The following is a 26,531-nucleotide window of genomic DNA, read 5'->3' on the forward strand; positions in this document are numbered from 1 at the left end:
ATTTTACTATTTAATTTTATATGTGGCACCAAAATTATTTTCTTTTATATGATCCTCAATTAATACCACCATTTATTATTGAATTATTTTATTATTTGAGCCAGCTGTTCCTAGCAGTTCAGGCTTGCTTCAAACTAGCTATGTAGCTGAAGTTGGCCTGAACTAATCCTCTCGCCTCTGACAAATATTACAACTCTGCTGTTTTGTTGGTTCACATAAAGAAATTTTCTAGTGTCTCTTGGATTTTAATAGGTATTTTTTTGAAGAAAAACTCTCACAGTTAATGTTTAATATTAGGTTCATATATATGTTGCATTTATAATCTTCTCCAGGAAAATATTAACTAGCAATCTGTTCTGTTAAGTACCTTGACTTAAATGTAGAGAGTTCAGTACTTTGTTTTCAATTGTACTGTTGCTATTAGTACTTAATAAACAGTCTTTACTATATATACCACATTTTCATATTTATCTTCAATTATTTAGAACAATAAACATTTTTATTAACTATATTTAATTTTGTTAGTTTTATTAGGATTTCATTTTGATGTATTATTCTACTAGTGTGTCCTGATACAGACTGACCCTTCCTTCACTAGTAATACTTAGTGTATAGCATGTTACATTCTTAAATAGTTATCTTCTACTTTTAATAATTTACTCTTCTAGAATTTGGGTTTATATATTGCCTTTACCTCCCAAGCATTTTAAATTATGCATTTATCAAAAAGTAAAACTTAGTGATTTATACTATGGCCTAGAGTAGTACAATACAGTTAGAAATAGAAATGCTTCCTAGAATCATCTACAAAACTATCCAGCACCAATTGTTTCATAAATCTTAGCTATTTAATCAGCTTTGTAATCATCTTTACTGGATTTGTTCACATTTTTCACTTTTTTTTATACTGACAACAAAAATTTTGACAAATCATCTATTTTCTAGATATTTTGTTTAATTTCATTTCTATAAAGTCCCTTATTAAAGTCTATTCCTCTCTTTAGAATCTCCTCTGAATCTGCATTGGTCTTTTTCACACATTCGTCTACACTGTCTCATATATGTGGAAAATGACAATTGATGAAATCAAAGGCATTTGCTTCCTAATTATCTCTCCTAATTCAAAGAGTGAGCAGGAGACAGGTTCTTCTATAACATAAGCAACACTTCCAGAATATTTGATTTTTTTTTTTTGCTGGTAATAGAGATGCCAAATTGATAGTGCAAATTTTTAAATTGTCTTACTTTGGATTTTTCTCATGCTTTAAGGGTCAAATATCTTTAAATTTTTATTGAAAGATTGACACCTTTGAAGGATTTCACCTTCCAATCATTTGACTCTGAGATTTGTTCTTGAATTTCATTTTATAAAGCCAGACCCACTGACAGCAAATGGGGAAATTCTTTGAGAGTGGCAGTGTCTTCTAAACGGCTTCTGTGTAAGATTCTGTGTACCGTGTAGTCCGAAATGAGCCTTTCTGTCACAGAGTGCTGTGAAGTTGACCTTTTGGCGGCTGTGTGGATCGTCGCAGCGGCAGGATGCATTCCGACTGCCCAGCTGTCTTCTCAATGAAATAGTTGTCATTTTCCCCGGTCATCTTGTGCTGCATCTGCCGACGTCTTGTCAGTGGTTTGGGAGATGGCTACTCATCTGGGAACTGACATGGAGAACATGTTATCTGTGCACTGCAGTTAAACCTCTGCTTGACTAGACCTGTCATTTACTTGAACACAATGGAGTCAATTTTCTGCCTTTTTCTTTTAAAGATACCACTTGTGTTTAAGGAATTTTAAAAATGGCATGTTTTCCTGCATTTAAGCCCATTTTGTATAGAGTTTATATTTTTAAAGATGTCATGCAATAAGATAAGTGTATGCAAGATGGACTTTTGAAAGAGAAGTTACTGTTTCTAAATGATCCCTTTCTGAAACGTGAAATTGGGACTTAGAGAAATTCTGATTACTTACTATTGTTTTGCCAAATTGGTGTTAGGCTATAGAGTTTGGAGTTTGCATGCATATCTGAAGTTATATTTTCAGAGGAGTTGGTATCTAAACATTTAAAGTGGGCATTTATGTTCTAAAACGTTTGGCTTTTCTTCATTCTCTGTTCTCTCTAGTTAACCTTTTATTGTTATCATCTTATTGTAGGAAACTTCTTCAATGCCATGGGAAAGTGAGGTTTATTAGTGGCAAATGGCAACTTAGGGAACTGTAAGAAATCCAGTCCTCTTCTTTGAGTCTGTTGGGCACATTGATTATACTAGGTTCCTAAGGATGCTCCTGCATCCAAACAAGGGGGAAAGTGCTTTCATGTGTAGATGGCATTTTCTTTGTTGGGAGCCACCAACCAGCTCCCAAATAAAAACACAGAGACTTATTGTTAACTATGAATGCTTGGCTTAAGCTTAGGCTTGTCCCACTAGCTCTTTTAACTTAATTTAACCTGTTTCAATTCATCCACATTTTGCCTTGGGGCTTTTTACCTTTCTTTCATTCTGTATGTCCTACTGTCCTACTTCCTCTGTGTCTGGCTGGCTGGCCCCTGTTGTCTCCCTGGCATCTTTTTTTTTCTCCCTTGATCCTAAATTCCTCCTCCTACCTACTCTCACAACCATCACTATCCCTATTGTGATAAAACTTTTATTATTCTCTTCTACCACATTTCAGTATAGTATACCATGATGACATGCAAAAAAAATATTTATTTCTAACTGAAAGAAAAATTTAAAATCTTAGCATTTTTATTTAGTGAATATAATATTCCATTTTCTTTCATACTGGTGTGTTTGAATTTAAATTAGTTCAAATGTAAACTCATGTAACTTTTCTTTCTCCTTTCATATTAAGGAATAATGGATCAGTATTTTGTATTTGATCACTTTGAGACACAGCAGCGTACTTTTGCTTTCCTGTGAGTAAAGTGTTATCATGAGGTTTCTTTGTTAGGTTGTTGACAGTTAGAAGGCTTTACAAAAACAAACAAACAAACAAACAAACAAACAAACACCCCCCCAAAAAAAAACTACTGTCAAATCGCACACAACACTTAGATGCAAGGCTTAGAAAGTGTGAAACTAAATAAAAAATTAGTAATTGTGTATAACATTCAAATACCCAATACCCATAAATCTTTAGAAGGCTTACATAGTTTAACAGACATCTATACATATAAAAGAGCCAGCAACAAATAGCATGATCACAGAGAGAACTACATAAAAGCTAATTCTAAGAAAAAAACTTTGGTTTAGTAAAATAAGTCTAAGCACAGACAATCCAAATTTTAAATCTCTTATGAATGTAGACCACAGTGCTAATTTTTATAAACAGATCACACACACACACACTACACACACACACACACACACACACACACACACACACACTACACACACACACACACACCAGTTGCAAATAGAAGGATTCCCAGGATTACAGCTTTTAGATATATTTTTCAGTCCATGAGACACTAAGAGGTCAGCCTTGTATTATAAACACATTGAAAGCTTCTTACAGATGATAGGCAAGGTCTCTAAAGGCCCACAATTGTCTTCATAAGCATGTGCTGCTGCCTGGATTTAGAAGGCAATAGTCAGGTGGACTACAAAAAAATCAATAGCCAGGTCAGACACAGTATGAAAAGATTCCATCTTGTACATCAGATTCTTTTCAACAGTTCAAAATTAGCTACAGCTGTATGGGTAGGAAGGATTCTCCTGCTAGCTTTCTATAACCACAGTTTTCATGAATTGTCTCTCTTTCTGATGCAGTGGGGCTTTTATGGGTCTTGGGTCTTTCTTGTAGGTCTTACCCTCTGTGGGGTTAGCTCAGACTATTCAGCCTAGCTCAGAGGCAAGGGGCAGAAGGACCATGTTCTGACCTCTTGTGACCACCACTTAGGCTGCATGCCCTGGTTTTACTTGGTGCAGATGATCTGAGCTCCTGTCCTTGGGCTTGCAAAGCAATACTCCCTAGCAACTGAACATCACGCTGACCCTAATTTTTATTTTGGAACAGTGACTAGAGATACTAAGATCAGGTAAATAAAATTCCAGGACACTATGTGGATCGATCTGTGTGTGTGTGTGTGTGTATGCCTGAATAGTATACATCTTATCTATGCTTGAATATTATACATCATATATATGCTTGAATATTATACATCTTATATATATGCTTGAGTATTATACATCATATATATACATATATATGCACTTAATATTACACATCACATATGTTGACACAGAAAGGAACATCCACTCAGAGACACAAAGTGTTTCACCACATGCTTTGTTATGGATCAGTCAAACTGACATAAAGTCAATAGTTCCATGTTGCTTTCTGTCACTTACAATAAACAGTACACAAATTTACTAAAGAACAATTACCACAAAAAATAATAAAAATAATTTCATGATTGATTCCTAATATATGATAGTACTAAATATTATGAAAATGTCTCTATGTAAATCATCTTCAGTATGGTAACTCATGGAAGGTGTTTTAACTTCACTGAACACACATGCTATTAAATGAGATTAAGTGACCTTAACATACCATGTTAGTTTTATTTAGAAGCTCCATGGAAGTTCTTTCCTTTTATTCTAAAACAGTTGATTTCTGTGAATAGAATATATGATAGTTATTTACATACAGCCTACATCGCTCTTTCAACTACACATGATATAATAAAATCATCAGCTTGCTTCTGATGTTAATTCTGGTTCTTGCAAAGAACATATTTCTGAAAACATAAATAACACACGATATCTGACGAAAATTGCCCATAGCTATCACCATGTTTCTACACCATTTGCATGTGTCCATTTGCTGGTGAGTCTTGGACTGAGTGCTTCTCATTTTCTGAGCTGAAAGGATGAGAATAAAGAATCACTAGCATTTACATTTCCAATATCCTTTAAGTCTAGAAAAGAAAGTCACTTGAGACAACTTCATTAATGACATTTGTCCTGTGATTATTGCTCTCATTTCCCTGAATGAAGCTTTGTGCTGTTGTAACGTTCTGAAACCCTCTTCTTCTATAGACAGATTCACCTAATGCATAGCACAGAATGCATCCTCTTCTAAGTTGCTGAGGTAATATGGAGTTTAGAATCTCTTGTTTGATAAGTAGAACAGTAACATTGCCAGCTGAGGTTTGCTCTATTACTTCAAAATCTTTTACCGTCTGGGTATTTTCTGTGTCCCATTATTCCATTCATCAAAGCAGCACCAACTGCTTACTCCCTCCTCCAATCCCTCACGCTCTTGGACATTATGTTTGGGTAAACACTGGTGTGCTGAGTTCCCATTCAGTATCTATAAAAGATACTTTTTATTATACCACAATAGGATAGGCAGAAAAAATATTTATGAGTGATGCAATTTAGGAACTTTATGATAGTATGATTTCTGCATGCCCTCTTTACCATTTTAGAGCATTATTGTTTGCTACACACTGAAATCCAGGCACAACTGCAAATGTTTTCCTGGGGTTAACATTTAAAAGTACTTCCAAATGAATAGCTATAATACTGTCTTAAGTTTTATGTATTGTTCTGGTCAGCACTCAAAATGAAATTTAAGCACTACTTTTTCTTCTATTTAATGCCATAGAACAGGCAATTTCTACTTTTCCTGTGCAACGGCCACGTCGTTGCTCTATATGAACCTTCTACACTTCCCAAATTGTTAAAGTTCCAGGGCTGCAAAGTCCATTCAAACATAAAAGACTTAAGTGAATATTACATTACCTTCTACATATATCATATATCCCTAATATTGGTACTATGTTAATGGCCTGCTGTCTTTCAAAGCTCCTCTTCATTTCTGGTGTTTTTTTTTTAATTTTTTTATAATATTTATTTATTTATTTATTTGGAGCTGAGGATCGAACCCAGGGCCTTGTGCTTGCTAGGCAAGTGCTCTACCACTGAGCTAAATCCCCAACCCCCATTTCTGGTGTTTTAATCTCTTCACTTTCACTCTTTATTTTAAGTATTCCTGTAGCCTGTTGTTAATAACTACAGAGTTATAAGATTTTTGTATTTATGCCTGACATGAAGAAGACTGATTTATTTTTCAAGTGCATCTCCCAAGATGCTTTGTTGAGGTGTACAAGAACTTAAGGCCAGAAGCTATCAAATATGTTGAACTGTGAAATAGTCACCATTTCTGTAGATTCTCTTGCCTCCATATTTTACAGTTCTGATAACTGGACAAAATACAGTTATTAAAGGAGAAATAAATGGATATTGTTCTTAAAGGCATTGACACAGATGAGCTATGTCTTGTATAGATATATATACAATACTCCCTTTTTTCCTTAATAGTTGTGTGTCTGTTTCAGAAGGTATTCATCAGATGTATTTTCCATGTTTATTTGATGTGGGATTACAGTCTGATGAATAATAAGGCAGCAATTTTTCATGAAGTGATTGTAATTAATTTAGAATTTCTACAACTCTATAACTCTACAGTTTAAAAATGTTTATAAGTAGAATTTTTGAAGACTTTAATTTATGTTAATACTCTACAGCTTCAATTTCAGGAAACTGAAAATTTATATGAATATAAGCTTAACATTTATGTTTATAGTGTAATATTTAATTTTCTTATAGTGGTAACTGGTTATTAGTTAAGTTAGGAAAGTAATCGTGACCTCTACTATTATTTTATTTTTAGTAATCAGCATTTATATTAGCCTATCAGCATTTTTATCAAACTATTCTGTTTAACACTTGTATGTTCATGATACATTATTAGTCTGAATTTTTTAAATTCTATTTCACAACCTAAGAAGTTACACACAGCCAAAAGTATACCTTTTGACGTATTTACCCACCAATTTTGACCATAATAAAGATCAATTTTGAAGAAATTGCCTGCCAATTTCTACCATAATAAAAATAAAGTTTTGGTCATCCTAATATTACTCTCCTTCCCTTTGTAATGACACTTATCAATACACTTCCTTAATGGTCACTTGACCATAATCACAGCACCCATATTTAGCACAACCTTCTATGGAACTAAGCATTACTTACACTTATCTACCCTTCTTCTTTGGCTTTGGAAGTTACAGGTTTGTATATTTCTTTGAAAATTAAAAAAAAATAAGAGGATGTCAAGCTGGATATTCAGAAAAGTAATGTTAAAAAGTCTCATTTTAAATTTTAAATTTTAAATTTCCTGTTAAATAAAATGTCTTCATGTTGATCCATTTTTGCCTCCATGGACTCATTTTATTCAGAAATCTATTGTACTTTTAATTTCTTCAAAATCTACCATAGTTCTATTATTTTTATACCTAGGAACAAACTGACTTCAAACCCTTACTCTATTACAAATTATAGGGGATTTTTTCACCACACAAACTAATCCTTTCAGTTAACTTTTTCTAATTCTTTGCAAAGCTGAGAGTGTGTGAGCAATGAAAGTCTGGGCTTTATTAGACCAACAGCTCTCAAACATCCAGCTAGCACATGGTGCATCAGGATGTAAGTTATTGTCTAAGCTAGATTTCCTAACAGCCAAAGTTACTGTACACAAGCATCATCTCTCAGATAAAGGCTCCAAGGGTCCTTAAAGCAAAGGCACTCAGTACATCCACTGATTCCTGTTAGCAATAGAAAAGATCCAGGTCTCTACCTGTGGAATTGGAAGCCCTGGAGTGAAGGTCAAGTAATATTCTTTATATAAAAAGTTGTTTAAGTGAATTTGATGCAGTAAACACAGAATGGAGAACTTTCTAGTAATGCATAAACAGTCTGTTTTAGGTTGCTTTAGACAGGATTTTGCGGGGGGTTGAGGTGGGGAGGTGAATGAGGTGCCTCACAAAAGTTTTGTTTCCTTTCTTTTCCTGTGATGCCCTTCAGGAGATCAGACATTTTCCCAGCTGAGAATGCACTAGCTGCTTGATAATTCTTTTACTAGATGTGCTTCTCAGAAGTGACTCTTGTGTTTGCTTTTTTATAATTCAGGTCCTCACTGTTCATCTGCTTTCCACAGAGTCAGGAAGATGCTATGAAACTGGATTTTACATTTACACATTTACTTACTTTCACCAACATGTTTAAAAAGTCTTGGAAATAGAAAAGCTGATGAAAGCTAATTCTAACCTAGATAATTTTGAAAAATCAGAAACAACCAAAAAGAAAAAAACCAAAACAATAACAACAAAAAACACTTCAAAGTAATCTGGGCTATGATGATATTTTTCAAGTCTTAACTTATACATTCCTTTAGTCTGAAAGCTAGGCGTGCAGGTGAACCACGGCTCTCTGAGCTCCATTGAGTGACTGGCTCTCAGGCATCCAGCTAGTGCACTGAGGGTCAGTACTTAAGTGTTTGTCTAGTGGCTCATCTCACCTCAGCCACACAAGACCTGTGAGCTACTCAGGGGCTGGCGATATTTTTAGACTGCTTTAGTGTTCCGGTCACAGTTTAACAGATTCCAGTTCACTGTAGTTGCCCCTGACTCTGTTATTTTTGCTTCCTATTTTTCTTTCAAGAGAAAAACACTGTCATCCACCTGCAGCAAATTTTCTGTCCATACAGTGAGACAGCCTATTTCTAATTGTGGAGAGAACAGACTTACAAAACTGAAGTATTGAGATTATTAATATTCCCATGGCTGATATTTGCTTCATTGTTTAAATTGGATTTTTTATATATTTTGATGTATTCATTTGTCACTGAGTTTCATGATTTAAATTATAAAATGAATGTTCCAAAAATAAGTCATCTACTATGTTACTCTGATCATTAAATGCAGGTTTCTGTGACTGCTTTATATATTAGGCATAGGGCCAATAATCTGTATGGGGTGTTCCAGATGAATAATTTACAGATAATGTTAACACATAAAAATCGTCAATGTATCAGGCTATGTGTGCAAACTTGATGTATGCTGTGGAAGTGATATATGTGTGTGTAATATGTATCATATATATATATATATATATACATATAGGTGAATATCTATCTTTATTTTATGTAGTGGCCTTTTTTTGTGATGTTTACAAATCATCTTTTTAAAAGTACACCTTTAATGGCATTATTAATATGTCTTAAAACACCCATGAATTTCCATTTAAAGAAAATTATATGGAACTAAGAAATACTTATGATAATTTATTAAATACTTTGCATTCTCAAATGGAGAATGTTCATGCTACCTACAAATGAACAGACTTGACCTGGCTTTAAATTGATGAAATAGATTTCATCAACTGGGTCCTTTATATAAACTACAAAAACTAGATTCACATCCATTCAGTCTATGTATCATAAAGCACAATTCCTCCTACTCCCTCACTGCCTTGAATGTTCTGAGTATATCCTGTGCTGTTTATCCATATCAAAGACATTAGTCATGTCTTTTTATTTTACAGCTGGGGTTAGGAATTGATTGAAAGAACACCTAATATATACCAAGATTGTTTGGTGATGTACCAAACACCATCTGCTGCAGTATGGAAAATCTGGCCAGCATCTATCACCTATCATGTCCTTCTCCATGATTGCTGGTGTCATAGTAAGGACCAGAGTAGTATCTCCAATAATTACTGTCCAAAATTATCTTGAACCTGTTTGGCATCACTGTGGGTCTTTCTTAGGTTTCTATAACTGTGATAAACCACATGACCAAAGAAACTTGGAGAAGAAAGAGTTCATTTGATCTTATACTTGCACATAATGGTCTATCACTGCGGAAAGTCAGGGAAGAACTCAATCAGGGCAGGATCCCCAAGGCAAGAACGAATACAGAGGCCATGGAGGAGTGTTACTTACTGGTTTACTACTGATAACTTGCTCAGCCTTTGCTCTTAAAGCACCTTGGACCACCAGCCCGGAAGTGGCACCAGCCGCAGTGAGCTGGGCCTTCCACACCAGTCACTAGTCTGGAAAATGTACTATAGGCCTCCCAAAGGTCAATCTGGTGGAGGTATTTTTTCAGTTGATATTCCCTCTTCAAAATGCCTCAAGCTAGTGTCAAGTTTACATAAAACCAGCTATCACAGGGTCTCTGGAGACTAGTTCAGGCTTTGATAGCAACTTAGTCAAAAAAGCCCCTCCAGCTGTGACAAGCCTAGGTGATCATGGACCACATCACTTCCCTGCCATAATCATTTCAATTGTTTCTAGTCTCCAAGTTCCTCTAGAGTGCCTGAGTGTAGGGCAGTCACAACATCGGTTCCAGCTTGTGTGTGTAAACCCAGGACTCCCTTCTAAGTTCCTCGATCCTGACAGTCACATACAGGCCACTTATTGGCCCATGCTGGCCTTATGTTGGTACATTTTAGTTCTCATCGTTCAACCTAAAATGCCTCATGATAGCATCAGCATTTTAAAACATACGCATTGTTTTAGTCTATGTCGGTTTTTGCCATTCTTTTAGAGATAACTTTACACATTAACCAAAATGGAAGCTTTTGCTTTTGATTGACCAAATTAGATGTTCTATTTGCATTTGCTTGCTAACTGGAAATGAATTTAATTTAAAGAATTTTGCTTTATGTTACTGTAGAAGTTGTGAATTTAACTCAGTGACAAAGACCTAACAAATATAAGGCCCTGGGTTTGGTCATCAGTACTGGGATGAAAAGGCATATTTCCACAGAGATAAAGGAAGAAAAGAAAGGGTAGTGAAGGATGAGGGAAGAAGGAAGGAAAGAAATGAATTTTTTTTTAAAAAAAGTACATGTTTGCTATTACTAAGAATCAAAATAGAAAGAAAATAATGTGGTATAACATTGGTGTGCATATAGACCACACCTCCAGCCAAATAACCACTTTTATTCTACAATTCCATTGTATCTCCTGGGAGTCCTGAAAAGGTGAAGAGATTTAACAAACGTATGAACAACATTAACCACATACTGATGGGATAGTTTTGTTAGTAATTTGAAAGCCTGAATTTCTGTCCATTGTCATGTGAAACAAAATCAGACATTCAGCTAGATATCATGTTTCTCAGAACAAACTAATTTCTTCAGTAAAAATATCAAAATGTTTAGAGGCTCTGAAACAAGAGAGGAAGGACATAGCTCTCTCATATCAAAAATGAAATGACTCATTGGCTCATATTTAAGTCAAATTGACTGTGTAAACCTTGGTTTGTTTTCTAAATTGTCAGTAACCGTGAGTACAGAATCAAAGACTAATACAAAGGACTCAGTTAATATTTTTCTCATTCTTTGAAATCTTTACAAAATGTTATAAAAATCCAGTTTTTGTTTCAATATGACCTTCACTATGTTTCATTAAAAACATAGGTAAGTAATGACAACACATTACTGAGGAGTTTAAAATTTCTGAAATGAGTGGTAATCAAAATGACTTTCATCCTCTTCTGAATAAATAAATAAATAAATAGTAAGTAAATAAAACTTTATTTTAAAGTCCTTTGATATCTTCCTGTCACTAATTTTTATGACAAAACTTTAAGCAATAATTGACCTTTCTTCTTTCCCATCTCAATCTCTTTCCATTTTTAATCTTTCTATTATGATTTACAAGTTTTACAGCTCAGCAGAAAACAGACACTGCTTTTTCAAACTTCCCTTCCTGTTATGAGTACTGTCGCTAGGAATGAAAGATGCTTCGCCCTGACACTGACCTCTACACAGGGTTATAAATGACTGCACTAGACAGATGCTAAGATGTATACTGGTCACTGTTTTCATAATTTACCTGTCACAGCTCTATAAGGGGATTTTTTATGGGTTGCTTCTATATTTAGGTAAAGGTAAAAGGCTCCACATATCTATTTAAAAAGAACAGACTTATAAATAATACCTAATTTTAAATATAAAATGATAAAGATCTCAAGTAGCTACTTTTCTACAAAGTCAGCAGAGTGAATAAACGGCTCATGTTTGAAGTACCAAAGAGCACGATGTAGTAAATCCACTGTCAGTAGGGCATCTGCTGTTAAGTCACTCTGGGCTAACACAGCATGATGGCACATGGTTCTATATGTTTGGATAAGGGCAACTGCAGGGAGCAATGTGGTTTTAGTTTCAAATTCCCTAAGAATCCATTTAATTACAATACATGGAATTAGACCAATTCCTCTTTGCCTTTCCTCCTTCTCACCCCTTGCCTGTCCCTTCCATCCTTTCTTGCTCTCTCTCAAATTCATTGTCCTTTTATTTAATTGTTGTTTTATTTATATATGTATTATATATGGCTTGTATTTTATATATATGTGTTTCTAAATAAATCACTACAACCTAATAGGCCCATGTAATATTGCTTGTATGTATATGATTTAGTGATGACCACTTGGCATTAGAAAATAAATTGGTGTGCTCTTCCCGGGGAAGACTCTTTATTCCCATTCTCAGCATACCTAGTGGCTTGGTGTTCTTTGTCTAGAGTTAGGACCCATGAAATTTCCCCTTCCCATGTTCCTATGTCTACGAAGAAGCTTCTCTTTGCAACAGTTGGAGACAATTACATACAACCACAACTCATCAAAATGCAGAAAACAAGTGACTATGTAGTGTCCAGCCCCAAGTGATACATCTGTAACACAGTGCCAGCATCCATGTTCAAGGAAATTTGCAGAATAAAAATCCAGAAGAACAGGATATCTGCTGTAAGATTATGTCTTCTGGAAATGTCAGGAAAGCTATTCAAACCCATGACATCTCAACAACATGGCTGCCTAAACAAGACCTGAACGAGGATGGCACCCAAGAATCTATTCAGTAGATTCTATACTTACTATCCTTTAACATTGGAAACTGGAAAAAGAAAAGCCTGTTAAATTTTTGCTAGATTCCTGAATAATATTTTGTCACAGATATATGTGTGATATATATTCTCTCTAAAGTGTATCAGGCTTTTCTTTTGGGACACCAACCAACTCCCAAATCATGACACAGAGACTTAGTTATGAATGCTTGGCCTAGTTTAGGCTCATTTTTGGCTAGCTCATTTTTCTTTAACTTAAAGTAACCTGTTTCTCTTTATCTACCTTTTCCTTAAGTGCTTTTTACATTTCTTCCTTCTGTATATAGTACTTTCCTGCTTACTCGAGTGTCTGGCTGGATGGCTGGCCTAGCTTCTTGCCCTGGGCATGTTTCTCTTTTTCTCCTTCATTCTCTCCTTTTTCTTCCTCTTCTTCTCTCTCTCTAGCCTAGATTTCTCCTCCTACTTACTCTCTGCCCTCCAGCCCTGCCTATACTTTCTCTGCCTAGCTATTGGCCATTTGGCTTTTTATTAGACCAATCAGGTGCCTTAGGCAGGCAAAGTGAAACAGATGCAACACATCTTCACATAATTAAACACACATCCTTACACCATCAAACAAATGCAGCATAAACAAATGTAACACTTTACATAGTTAAAGAAATATTCCACAGCATAAACAAATATAGCTCATCTTTGCCCAGTTAAATAAATATTCCACAAGTAATATCTTTTTTGAAAAGAAAATAATATTTTAAATGACTGTTATTTCCAGTTTTTACAGTGATGATTCACAATATAAATTATTTTGTCATTTTAAAAACAAAAATTAGCCTGCAAATATAAGGAAAACATCGTTTATCTTAAAAATAAAATTACCATACCATCAGTGAATGTAGGTCCCACACTCGGTGTTCCTTGGTTTTCCTGGTGGTATATTCACAGCTTTAGTTTAGTATTCTGTCTCTTTTCCATTATCTCACATTTTTCTGTTTTGAAGAAGTACTAAAGTTAATTGGTTTAAATTTAATTATTCGCTGAAAAGTTTCTTAAGATTGTATGCTAAAATGTATATGAAACATTTCATTTAAAAGCAATTAAGAGTGTTATGCCTTGTTGAATTAATTTCTTTCACGTTTCTTGCACAGTGTGTGTTATGTTTCACATGAGAGAGAGAGAGAGAATATGAAACCTGTTCTGCTGTTGCTCTTGTGACTGTGGTATTTCTCAGATCAGCCTCCCAAAGGAGCAGCTGGCTGACCAGGCACCGCCTGGATGCTCACTTGATAGACATGAAGGATAGACCACTTATGGGATGGCTGTGAGAAAAGATTAAAACACCTTCCCATCCACAGATCCTTTGATTCAGTATTTCTCCATTATTGCTTTTTATAACTTTATAGCTTCTATGGCACAGACAGTACATTTTGATGAATTCAACTACTAAACTTCCCTCACTGATCATATTGGATTTATGTTCATTTCATTCAACCTACAGCATTCTGACATTAGCCTTTTTCATACTGTTTCAAAAGCTGTACCATGTGGCCAAAATTAAAGGTACAAAAACATTGTCTCCTACCATATTATCAGTGACTTGTTTATACAAAACTTATGTCTAAAGTACCTCCTACAATTTTAAGGCATTCACACAGCATATAAGCATTAGATTCACAAATATTATTAGAAAAAAAATTGTAAGAAGGGGAAGCAGTCGTACAGTATCTACCTGAGGGAGTCGAAGGACTCTATAATGAAGATAAAATTCAGACAAGAACACGAAGAATGCATGGTATTTTTTCCAGGCAGGAAAAAAAATCATATAAAATGGATCTTAAAATATGCAGAAACAAAGATGAGGTTGTCACATTTCTGGACCTCAAGTGCTACTGAACAGGGCATATAAATGACAGTAGCAGGATTTGGGACCTTTAAGACAGACTTTGATATTTTATTCTGTAAATCATGCCTTTATGGTTTGACTCAGTGAACTGTGCTTCCTGGAGCATGAATACAACCTCACAGGAAAGAAAAGATATTAACTTATCACTCTCTTAGCAAATGCTAGGGTGTAGAAAATAATTAGGAACAATTGTTTTGGAGACATCCTTTGAGGTTCTAAATAGAAAGGTGACAAGGTGAGATCTCTGTCTTACAATTAGACTGTAGAAAACAAGAAGCACTAATAAAAGGGAAGAAAGACCCAAGTGTGGGGAAGAAACCATGAGACCCACAGTCCTGCAAATGTAACCGAGGAGGACTGAGCTCGCTCAGCCATTAGGATGCAGACAAAAGGCAGGATTGGAGATGTCTAAGTGTAGTTAAATCTCAATGATTTCTTCAATATTGCAAAGGAAAACTATCAAGCAGTTTTCATAGTTTGGGTTTGTGTAGCCAGGTGGGTAAAAATGCCTCTTACAGTGTTGACAGTGAAAGGCAATATGAAGTCCAGTGTGGAGAGGATGCATCTTTCAAGGGATATAAATTATATAATATATATATATATATATATAAATTATATAATATATATATATAAACTATATAAAAAATTATGAACTATATAAAACTGTCAATCAAACAGGAACAGACAGAAATCTAGGACCAAGGTGGGTATTTCTGGGCAGGGCAATAAATTTGTTAAGTCATCAATATGCAGGCAGAATCAAGGTTTGTAAATATTTCAATAGTATGGCTAAGCATTTTTAATATGGCGAACTCAGACCACAGTTGAAGACGAGATAAGGAATCAAAGAAATATAAAAGGATATATAGAAACCTCATGAAATACATAAGTGAGAAGAAAATATAAGTAAGCAATAGACAGTATGAGTAGAGAAACAGCAAAAGAACTGTAAGAGTAAAGAGCATGGAAACTGAGACTCATGTTTCTTAGGAAGAGAGAAATAAGCAACAATGCTAGATCAGCTACAAGGAGAAATCCACCTCTTGGGCACTGCTGAACCAGGAATTATCTTCAGTTAGAATACAATGAAAAACCTTAATTAATACAATGCCAGAAAGTATGTAGAGAGAAACAACATGACTATAAACTAGCAAATAAAAGGAAACAGATATATAGAAGGAAAAGTACGAGAGAGAATAGAAAATGGAGGGCTTCTCTGAAAGGGATGGAAAGAGTAAAGAATTTCCTTCCTTTTAAAGATAAAAATGAATTTGGTTGAATGCGGAAATAAACCAATTAACATAAATGGGTTCATAAGCATCAGAATTAGAGTGAGCTTTTAGGATAACTGTGCTAGTGTGAGGAATTTATTCCACAGAAATGTGACAGTGCTTAGGAGACATTCTGACCAGGGACGATGCTGAAGAGCTAATGGAGGCAGTGATTTTGAGATTCAGGGGACATCTAAAATGTTTTATCATCAAGGATTGGTGAATTACTGGTGTGAGTGAGTTTTTGGTTTGTTGTTGCTGATTCTAAGTTCTAATGAGCCCTGAAGTATTTCCTATAATGTAAAAATTCCTTCCTTGGAAGAGAAGTTTGGCAAGGAAAGAAAAATTCTACCTTATCAAAAGGATACTCTGAAAGAATAGTGCAATTGTTTTAATATGAGGGTGACACTCAGGGTGCTGGGGATAATCTCATAGTAAGTTGGGATTCTTTTTTTTAATTAATTAATTAATTTTACATCCCAGCTGCAATTTCTCCTCCCTCCTTTCCTCTCATTCCTTCTCCCACCTTACTCCTCTGTTCCCACTCCCCAATCCACTCCTCCTCCATTTCTGTTTAACAAGGGCAGGTCTCCCATGGTCATCAACAAAACATGGCATATCAGATTACAGTAAGACTCAGACCTTCCCAGGTATTAAAGCTGGGCAAGGTGACCCAGTATGGGAAGTAGGATTCCAAAAGCCAGTAAGAAAGTTGGAGACAGCCCCTGTTCCCATTATTAGAAGTCCCACAAGAGGACCAAGCTACACAATTGTAACATATATGTAGAATGCCTGAGTGAATCTCATGCAGACCCTTGATTTTTGGTTCAGTCTCTGTGGGCCTCTATGAGCCCAGACAAGCTGATTCTGTACATTTTCTTGTGCTGTCCTTGACCTATCTGGCTCCTACAACGCTTCTCCCACTCCTCTTCTGCAGGATTGCCCAAGATCCACATATGTTTCACTGTGGGTCTCCATCTGTTTCCATCAGTTGCTGGATGAAGCCTCTCTAATGACAATTGGGCTAGACACCAACTTTGAGTATATCAGAATATTGTTAGACATCATTACATTGACATTTTTTTCCTTCAGTCATGTCTGAATCATCATAGTTCTCTGGGTCATCCTGAGTGTGGGTCCTGGTGCTCCAGCCAGTGTCAGGGGTGGGCTTGGCTTACTCTCCTGGCACAGGTTTTTAGCTAGACCAGTCATTTGTTGGCTACTCCCACAATCTTTGTGCCACATTTTGTCCAGCACATCCTATAGTCAGGACAAACTGTAGGTTGAAGGTTATGTGGCTGGGTTGGTTTCCCACTCCCACCACTTGAAGTCTTGCCCCGGCCAATTCAGATTCAGTTATAGCAACAGCCTTCATACTTCATATTCTATTCAGTCCATTTATCTTTATTGTAGACATTTCTTGATGTTGAGCACTTATTTCTAATCTTTAGTTTCAGTAGTAATTAGATAGATGATAGATAGATAGATAGATAGATAGATAGATAGATAGATAGATAGATAGATATTAGATAGATATAGATAGATGATAGAGAGAGATGATAGATAGATGATAGATAGATATTAGATAGATAGATAGATAGATAGATAGATAGATAGATAGATAGATAGATAGATAGATAGATAGATATAAACTATTGCAGTACCCTCCTGCTCCTGCCATTAGTTACAAATCTATGTTCTGTATAAAAGAATTTATCTTGGCTGTTTTCCCTCCCTCCTTTTGTTCTTTCTTTCTTCCCTCCCTCTTCCCCTTTCTCCTTCTCTTATCCTTCCCACTCTCTCATTTCCTTTACCATGATTTCTGTTTCTTTATCATCTTGGCTTGTCTCTTGTGTGTTTAATTCCATACTTGACCTTTATGGCTGCATAGTGGTCAGGAGCACCACTTCCATCGATCACTGTTTACAATCAAACTTTACAAAAATTATGGGAGAATATTTAAAAAATAAAAATATACTTGAACATTTTTAGTCTTCTAATATGGTAGACTTTCCCTTATGAATAAAGAATCGATTAGTAAAAATAATTGGGGAGGGAGCTTTGTAAAATAAGCATTTGCTTTAGCATCACTCAGGAATTTCTGCTTCTACACTCAGTAAGAAATGTTCCCATGGCTATCACAATTTTAGATACATAGGCAAAGGAAAAAAATACTTCATTATCACACCTACATGAAGATACATATTATATATATATAAATATATGAATATATATGATGAATGGTATTGTGAAAAGGAATTGATCTTTTATCATCTACGGAAATAAAAGCAGACCTTCATTGCTCATATGTAAACTAAATGTTTTAGGAATTTTAATAAGCACAAATATTATTTCAGTACAAGCAACATATGATTAAAGAAAACAAAATCTGCTCTGACTCAGCAGTTTTATTTATCACTACAGCAAGCTGCCCTTGACATTTCTATGCTGAGGATTTACATGTACCAATCAAATAGGTGCCAGATCATTCCCAATGCCCCACTAAGATGTGTGCAATCCTGTTCCTCAACTCTCAACTAGCATGATAGAGACTATTTTAAGTTTAGACAACAAATTACCCATAGTCTTACCTTTCTTGCTATTACCGTTGGCAAATCATGAGCTGAGTCATTCAATAGTCATTACTCAGAGGATTGTAGCTGTTCTGATGGGAGAAGACAACATCTATTTCTACATAAAACAAAACTAAGCAACATTAAAGCACAGTATAATTAGTATTTTGATCTAAACAAACACACTTGAGTTGGAAAGTACATGAACAATAACTTTTGTTTATTCTGTGAGCAATAAGAACATGGAGTTATAGAGAGACTATTCTCTAACTAATTTACTGTATGTATTATAGAGGACATAAAATGAAACTTGTTCTCTGATATCCAATGATGTGTTGGATAGGTAAAATGGCAAATCCCTAGCACTCGATGGGCAGCTCACCTATCTAAAAAAGGATGAGATCCAGTTTCACTGAAAGGTCCTGTCTTAAAAAGTAAAGTGGAGAGCAGTAGAGGATAGCATCCAGTGTTGATTTGCGGCCCCTACGTGCACAGCTACTAGTGCTCAGAATAACACTCTGGCATGCTCACAACACACACACATACACACACACACACACACACACACACACACACACACACACACACACTTTAAAAAGAAAAAAATCCAAGTGATAAAAATGTTCTGGTTGAATAATGACAGTGAAAATATAATATTCTAAGCAGAATGATTGTATCAGGATATGCTTGATAATGAATACGTTTTAGGGTTAAATTATAGTTCCTCGGCTTGTTGTTACTCCACCAGGCAGAATCTCAAGAAATGTCCAGAGAAGATGGATAAATGGGATTTGATGCTGTTCATGGTTGTTTAATAGTTTGAAGGTTTGGTGATCTCACATTGAAATATTTATACTTCCAGGAGAAGAAGCCATTAATTCATCCTGTAGAAGTAGCATTCGATCAATAGCCACGTGTACCCTGTGGTTGTCACTGATGGAAGTGGAAAGCTTTTAATATGCATAAAGGTTGACAATTACAACTGAATTTCTTGTTCTTCATTGCCATACACTTTAGGAAAATATCCTCTTAAAGCATTTTATATTTCTGCATCATCTTGGAGTTATTTATTAAAATATGCTAAATCTTGTATTTCAGATAGGAATCTATTCCAAAATATGAATTTCCCAGAAGTGGTGCCCAAGGATTCCACAAATTTAACAAGTTCTGTGGAAGTTAAATATAGATAATGATTCCAAACAATAAATGGCCAGGTTTTCTTATTTCAACATATAAAATGTGAGGTGTGATGAAGAATTACTTACAAATCTAAATGAAAACTGAAAACTACCAGTTGATCATAGTAGTCATTAATCATTTATGTGTTATTTGGTAGGAGATTCACCAAACCCCACAACTATATGTTAAATTTTATGTTTTTTAATGAATAATGCATTTATTTTGTCAAAAAAATACAGGTTTACAAAAAAATCTAAATACAGTCAAACAAATTAAGCATTTAGTGAAAAAAGAAAAAGTATTTAAATATATTATAGAGGCAGGAACAAGGCTGAACTGTCTCTTACACATCATAAACTACATCATGGCTGACAGAACTATGCATTAAAATGTTTTAGCAAGAGATAAACGTAACAGATTTATTTGATAATGGTTAGATGTGACACAGGAGCCTTCAGATTGAAGACCTAGCAAAGCAGTGCGAACTGTTAAAATTTTGATTCTATAAGCACAGGCAGACATGGAAATATGACCGAAAAAAGAAGCTATATGAAAATAATGGTGCAGTGAGTTGTAGTAAGATAGTGAAATTCTGTTTGTCCTTTCACTTGTAAAATTTCTTTTTCTTAGGTGTGAAGCAAGGGCCTCTGCAATGAAGCTCTTCATTTCCTTAGCAAGAGAGAGTTAGAGAAATAATTTAAGGTTTTATGACTGCCTTGGGGAAAAGGTTTCTTTGTGTTGCCCTGAGGAAGATTTCTCCTATCTGTGACTGGCCATGAGGAGAGAATGTAGGATGAAAGAAAGGCAGCCAAGAACAGGTCAAGGGGACTCTGGCATTGTGAATGGCTTTACTTTGTTGTGTGGAGTGTCATTTCCCATGCCTCAACAGTATCTTTGAGCCCCTTAAATCAGCATACCTTTTTATGACGAGTTCATGCCTATTGATCTGGCACACACATGGAGTTATAGAAACTAAGGCAACCTTTGTGGCATATTTTAGCTTGAAAATTTGGCATTGGTTATAGTAAGGAAAACATGTGTGAATTGGCACAAATCTCAAGCTTATTCCCATGTAAGTTTGATGGGAAGCCTAGTAGCAATGGAGGAGTCCTCAAGTGCAAACCATTGATTTGAACAAGTTGCTGAAGTTTAAGAGAGTAAACCACTTCTTCGAAATTATAAACCTGCAGTGACAGAGGCAAGTTGGGAATGAGTTTTCTGGAGGTAATTCAGTTAGTACCATGCTGCTTGACATGCATCCAACCCAGAGCCTTTTCTAGACTAACTACCGGCTTTATGTCATTTGTTAATTTAAGTTAATGTAATGTCTGTAACAGATATCATGTTAGTATGTTAAGGAAGAAGGCAACTGTGATCATACTGCTTGGACAATTTTTTTAACATATTAAGGTATTGAATATCGAAATGTTAATGATTTTTTAAAATTTTAAATACTTCTCTCCATTATATTCACAGATGAATTTAGCATATTTATTTTAATAATTTATTATGGCTTACAATGTTTCTCTTTATCATTTTCTATTCTTGGTCAAGAGGCACATATGGTAACCTAAGAAAAACGAGTAGTTCCTAAAAGGTTGGCTGTGTCAGTTTTGAACTTAGTAGTTAGACAGTGAGAACCTACATGCTACTGTCTCAGTTAGGATTCTATTGCTGTGATAAAACATCATGACCAAAAGCAACTTCGGGATTTATTTTATCTTGTAGCTGTTAAGTTATCACCCAGTAAAGTCAGAGCAGGAACTCAAGGCAGGAACCTGGAGGCAGAAGTCAATGCAGAGGATATTGAAGAGTGCTGCTTGCTGGCTTGTTCCCCACAGTTTGCTCAGCTTGTTTTTGTATACATCCTAGGACCACCTGCCCAGGGGTGAAACCACCCACATATTTGGGATTGGGGACTCACATGTCAGCCACTAATAAAAAAAATGTACCCTGGAACTCGCTTTGTAGACCAGGCTGACTTCGAATTCATAGAGATCCATCTGCCTCTGCTTCCTGAGTGTAGGGATTAAAGGTGTTTGGCACCATTCTCCAGCAGTTTTCTTTTCTATTATTTAAAAAACATAAATTTAAATATATTTTGATCATGTTCTTCCACTCCCCTAAATTCTTGCCGATTCTCTCCCACTCCCCACCCACTCAAATGTAAGTTCTTTCCCAATGAACAAACAAAAACCCAGTACAACAACAACAAAAGGAAAGTGAAATAATATCCGCAAAGAAATGAAAACAACAGCAAACTGTAGCCAAATAACACCACACACACACACACACACACATACACACACACACACACACACACACACACACACACACACAGTAGAGAGCATTATAAGTTAGTCAACTTCTCCTGATCAGGAGGCCCACCCTGGAGTGGTTGATATACTAGTGTGACTGTATTGGGAAAAAAAAACCAAAAAACTCATTTTCCCTCTCCCAGCAGATATAAATGTCAATTCAATTGTTAACCTTTACCCTGGTGGCTAGGTTTTCATTCATTCATTCATTCATTCATTCATTCATTCATTCATTTTTTATTTTAAAATTTTATACTTGTATACAATAAAGTATTATCATAGCTAGGCCTAATTTACATCCTCCCATTTTCTCCAGACCTCCCCCTGCACAGCCCCTCCCTGCTTTTTTTTGTCTCCCTGTTCTCTCTACTTTAGTTTTACCTCTTCTCACTTTCATTCAAAAACTTGGAATTTACAATAAAAAGCATCATTAGATGAGGTTAAATTGCTTAAGAGAATGTATACATATGTGCCAGACTGGAAATTCCTATGCTTCACAGACACTTGTACTTCTGAATAATTAAAGTTTGGTTGAAATAGGCATTCCCAATTGCACCATGAGAAAAGCATGCAACACAACACAAAAACCAGATTGACACCGAGTAACGCGTATCTGTTTCAGTGGTGTTAGCACGACAAGAGGAAGTCGTTTGCATAGTTAAGTTAGCACTTTCGATTATGTATATTTGTGCAAAGTTGATTTTATTATTACTTGTGCAAATGCGTCAGAAGGGTTGAACTGACATTGCTGCCTATGTGCATTGTGCACACTCACACATCACTTCTTCCTAAGAGGTTTAAATTACAACTGGCAAATATTTTACAGTATTTTTTTCCTTTTGGTTGGAAATAGATTGGTTTCTCACATAATATATCATGATTATGGTTTCCTCTTTTTTTATCTTCCCAGTTCCTCCCACATGCCCACCCATTTATATCCACCCTCTTTCTGTCTCTCATTAGGAAAAAAAGGGGCTTCTAAAGGATAATAAAATATAACAAAATAAAATAGATAAAACAAAGCTATCACAGTGTTCCTAAATTTTTATTGGAAATGCATTTGAAATTATGCTTGAAGCTCATAAGGTGTTTCAACAATGAAAATATGTATAGTGGGTTTTTTCTTTTATATAATTCATAAAAGCACCAAAGTTATATTACCTTAGTCGATATTTAGTAGGTTTGGATGCAAAATATTACATGAACCCTCAATGAGGCTAGATCGCAACTATATAACATAAGCCATGGAAAGGTCATCCAAATGTTCATTACAGTGTTCATTTGTGAAAACAAATGTAGGCAGAAATCAATAAGCAAATAAGAAGCAACATGTCCATGATGGAGTTAATGAAGTCAAGGCATGATTTCTTATTGTATGTGCCTCAGTATGCTTGTGGAGTTCTTTCTAGTGATCAGAAGGTCATGTTACAGCTTCTAATAGCTGAAGAAATTGGGCTGCAGAAAATGGATCATTGCTTGCTTGATGAATATATTCCTCTCATTTTCTTTTTCTATTTGTTAAAGTGAAAATGTACTTTATTTGTAAAGGTTAAATATATATGTTATAAAAATACAGACACATATGAAGAAAAATTTAATTGCATAATTTCAAATAATCTTATTAACCACTATTAAACTCTCATTTTAAGGCTGGAAAATGAAGGCATATAAACAGAAAACTTACACAAACATATTATCATGCATTTTTGTATTTGCGTCGAATGGGACTAATTCTTTGGGCATTTCTTTTTCTTTTTTTTTTTTTCATTCAATGCTATACTATGTCCATGTTTACTTCTATGATATGGAATTTGTCTAAGAAGAATTGTGTTAATTGAAATGAGCCAGACTCAGAAGAATGATACAGCATTTGAAACTAGATTTTAAAAAGACACATATGTGCATGTATCAGTGTGTTCGTGTATGTGTGTGTGCAGGTCATTAATCTATATAATGAATCATGAAGACGGGTAAGAGATCTTAAGGCCGTGGAAAGGACAGAATAATGAAATATATGTGATGGCAAAAGGAGAGGAAAGACTTTCTGGAAAGGAGGGAGGAACTGTATAGAATGGGGAGTGTGATAAGGGAGAAAAGCAAAAGAGAGCAAAGTATAATGATTGACACATACCTGTGAAAACACCATACAGAAACCATTGTTTTCTATGCTGACCTAAAATAAAAAAACATTTAAAATAAAGAAGAGCAATATAAATCAAAACCAAGCAAACCATGCAATACTAATACAGGTAAGTTAAACAGATTGCTAGTTATTCTATCAAGAAAGAGCAAGGGAGAGAGAGAGAATCTGAGTTGAGCAATTGCCTCTATGAGACTGGCACATGGGCATGTCTGTGGGACATTATTGTAATTGGTAGTTGATGGAGAATGGCCTTCCTATGATGGGTAGTGCCATCTTTAGCCACTTGGGCCACATCTATGTTAGAGAAGTAACTAAGAAACCAGAGCAGGCAGGCCAGGAAGCAGCCTTCCTCTATGGTTTCTACAGCAAGCTCTTGTCTTGGTTTCCCTTATATAAGCCATAAGTCAAATAAACCCTTTTCTTCCAATTAGATCTTGGTGAGTATTATATCATAGTCACTACTCAACATTCAAAATGACTGATATTTATTAAGTATTTACAAAAGAAATATTGGAGACAGCTTGACTATAATTGGTATCCGACCATTTGCTATCCTTTAAAATTGGCCCAGGCAGAACTCATGGAAATGTAAGCACGTTAATATCATATGTGGTCATTCCAGTTTAAAATGACAACCACTTATCCAATGTGTCATTATCATTACCATCAAATGATGACCCTAATTATTTTTATTCTTTGAGATTATAATATAATTGCATCATTTCTACCTTCTTTTTCTCCCCCTCAAAACCCTCCCATATCACTCATCTTGTCTCTTTCTGATTCATGGCCTCTGTTTCCGTTCATTGTTGTTACATATGCATGTTTATATGCATACTTATAAATTCCTAAGTATATAAATACAGTCTCTAAAGTCTTTATAATGTTGCTTGTATGTATGTTTTTTTTGGCTGATCATTGAGTGTTAAATAACCAATTGGTGTGCTCTTTCCAGGAGGAGACATTTCTCCTACTCCCAGCATTCCTTGGTTGCCTATAATTGTTTGAGGAGGACTAAGGCCTCATGGGCTTCCCTCTGTCCACTTTAGCATGTCTACTATAGTTTTTTTTCAGAACATGTTTAGGCAGCTATCTTGGTGAGGAATTATGGTGTAGCTTCTGACCCACAGATAAGTGCAGGCCTGACCCTAATTTTTAGAGTTGTCCTGGGGGGAGATTTTGTGTCCTGTTTTTACATGTTTCTGTTGTGCTTCTCTATGTCTTCCTCTTCTTGCGTTTGTTTTTTCTCTACTGTTTCAGTGATCACAGAAGAGAAACGAGTCAGATATAAAGACTTTTCCATCAGTGGTACAGTGGTCTTCCTGGTATTGATCTTCTGTGTATGCTGTTTACTTAAAGTATTATTCAACATTCGTATGGCAAAATCCATCTCAAATGTAGAAAATTCTCTCTAACATAACATTCTTTAGCCTTGTTCCCCTTCTGCCAACCCTGATACACCAAGAACCCCCAGCACATCAGCTACAAAAAAAAATATTCTATTGAATGAAGTGGGGTTTCTCTTCCCTGTGATTGTCTTAGACATCTACAAGTGATTCTCTTGGATCTTCTGATGCTCAGGATGACTGGAAGCAAGGGCATCCTGTCTAGATGAAGGCTTAAGGTTTGGATGTTTGGTTTTCCTTTGGGGGATGCTAGAGTGGATGGACCCAATGCAGACTGATAAAGCACAAGTTGATTGCTGGTAAAGCATATCAACCTATGCTATTGCTCTTTGGGAAACACAAAATGATTGTTCCCATCCTCTTTTTCTTAGCACTCAGGAACATTTCTAAAGTCCTTCTCAACATCCATTTTATATGCAGATATTAAAATCACAAAGGGAAGCCGGGCGGTGGTGGCGCACGCCTTTAATCCCAGCACTCGGGAGGCAGAGCCAGGCGGATCTCTGTGAGTTCGAGGCCAGCCTGGGCTACCAAGTGAGCTCCAGGAAAGGCGCAAAGCTACACAGAGAAACCCTGTCTCGAAAAACCAAAAAAAAAAAAAAAAAAAAAAAAAAAAAAAAAAAAAAAAAAAAAATCACAAAGGGATTTCCTTTTAAATACAAGCAAACCATTAATAGAAAAGGACCAACACACAGAAGATTATGTTTATGATAGTGTTTGGTGCTCTGTTAAAACTCATTTCACTAAACATTAATATTATATTTTGTAAGATAAAGAGCTTTAGAAGTTTCCTTGACTTGTGTTGCATGGGGACAACACAGTTTTTCTGAGATGCAATCTGGAAGAAATAACCTATCAGGAAGGAGTCAGATTTAGCCATATATCAACTTCAAAGCCACTATCCATGAAACCTATTTGTTCTTCAATGAACTTAGAGCAGGCTTAGCTCTTCAGAATTTTGAAAGCTGGAAACTTACCATAAATAGGGTCTTTCTATTCGTACCACATCAGCCACTGTTTACCTGGGCCCTGACTT

The 26,531-nt window shown here is 35.5% G+C and overlaps 1 protein-coding gene and 1 non-coding gene across 3 annotated transcripts in view; one reads left to right on the forward strand and one right to left on the reverse strand.

Moving 5' to 3' along the window:
• Nkain2 (sodium/potassium transporting ATPase interacting 2) overlaps nucleotides 1-26,531 on the forward strand; it is a 1,058,393-nt gene that overhangs the window by 483,085 nt on the left and 548,777 nt on the right. The gene's annotated exons all lie outside the window — the stretch shown is intronic.
• Trnaa-agc (transfer RNA alanine (anticodon AGC)) lies at nucleotides 5,877-5,949 on the reverse strand. The gene has a single exon. It is a non-coding gene; the product is annotated as a tRNA-Ala (tRNA).

Source organism: Peromyscus maniculatus, chromosome 16, assembly GCF_049852395.1.
Source record: "Peromyscus maniculatus bairdii isolate BWxNUB_F1_BW_parent chromosome 16, HU_Pman_BW_mat_3.1, whole genome shotgun sequence".
In the NCBI taxonomy this organism is placed as follows: Eukaryota; Metazoa; Chordata; class Mammalia; order Rodentia; family Cricetidae; genus Peromyscus; species Peromyscus maniculatus.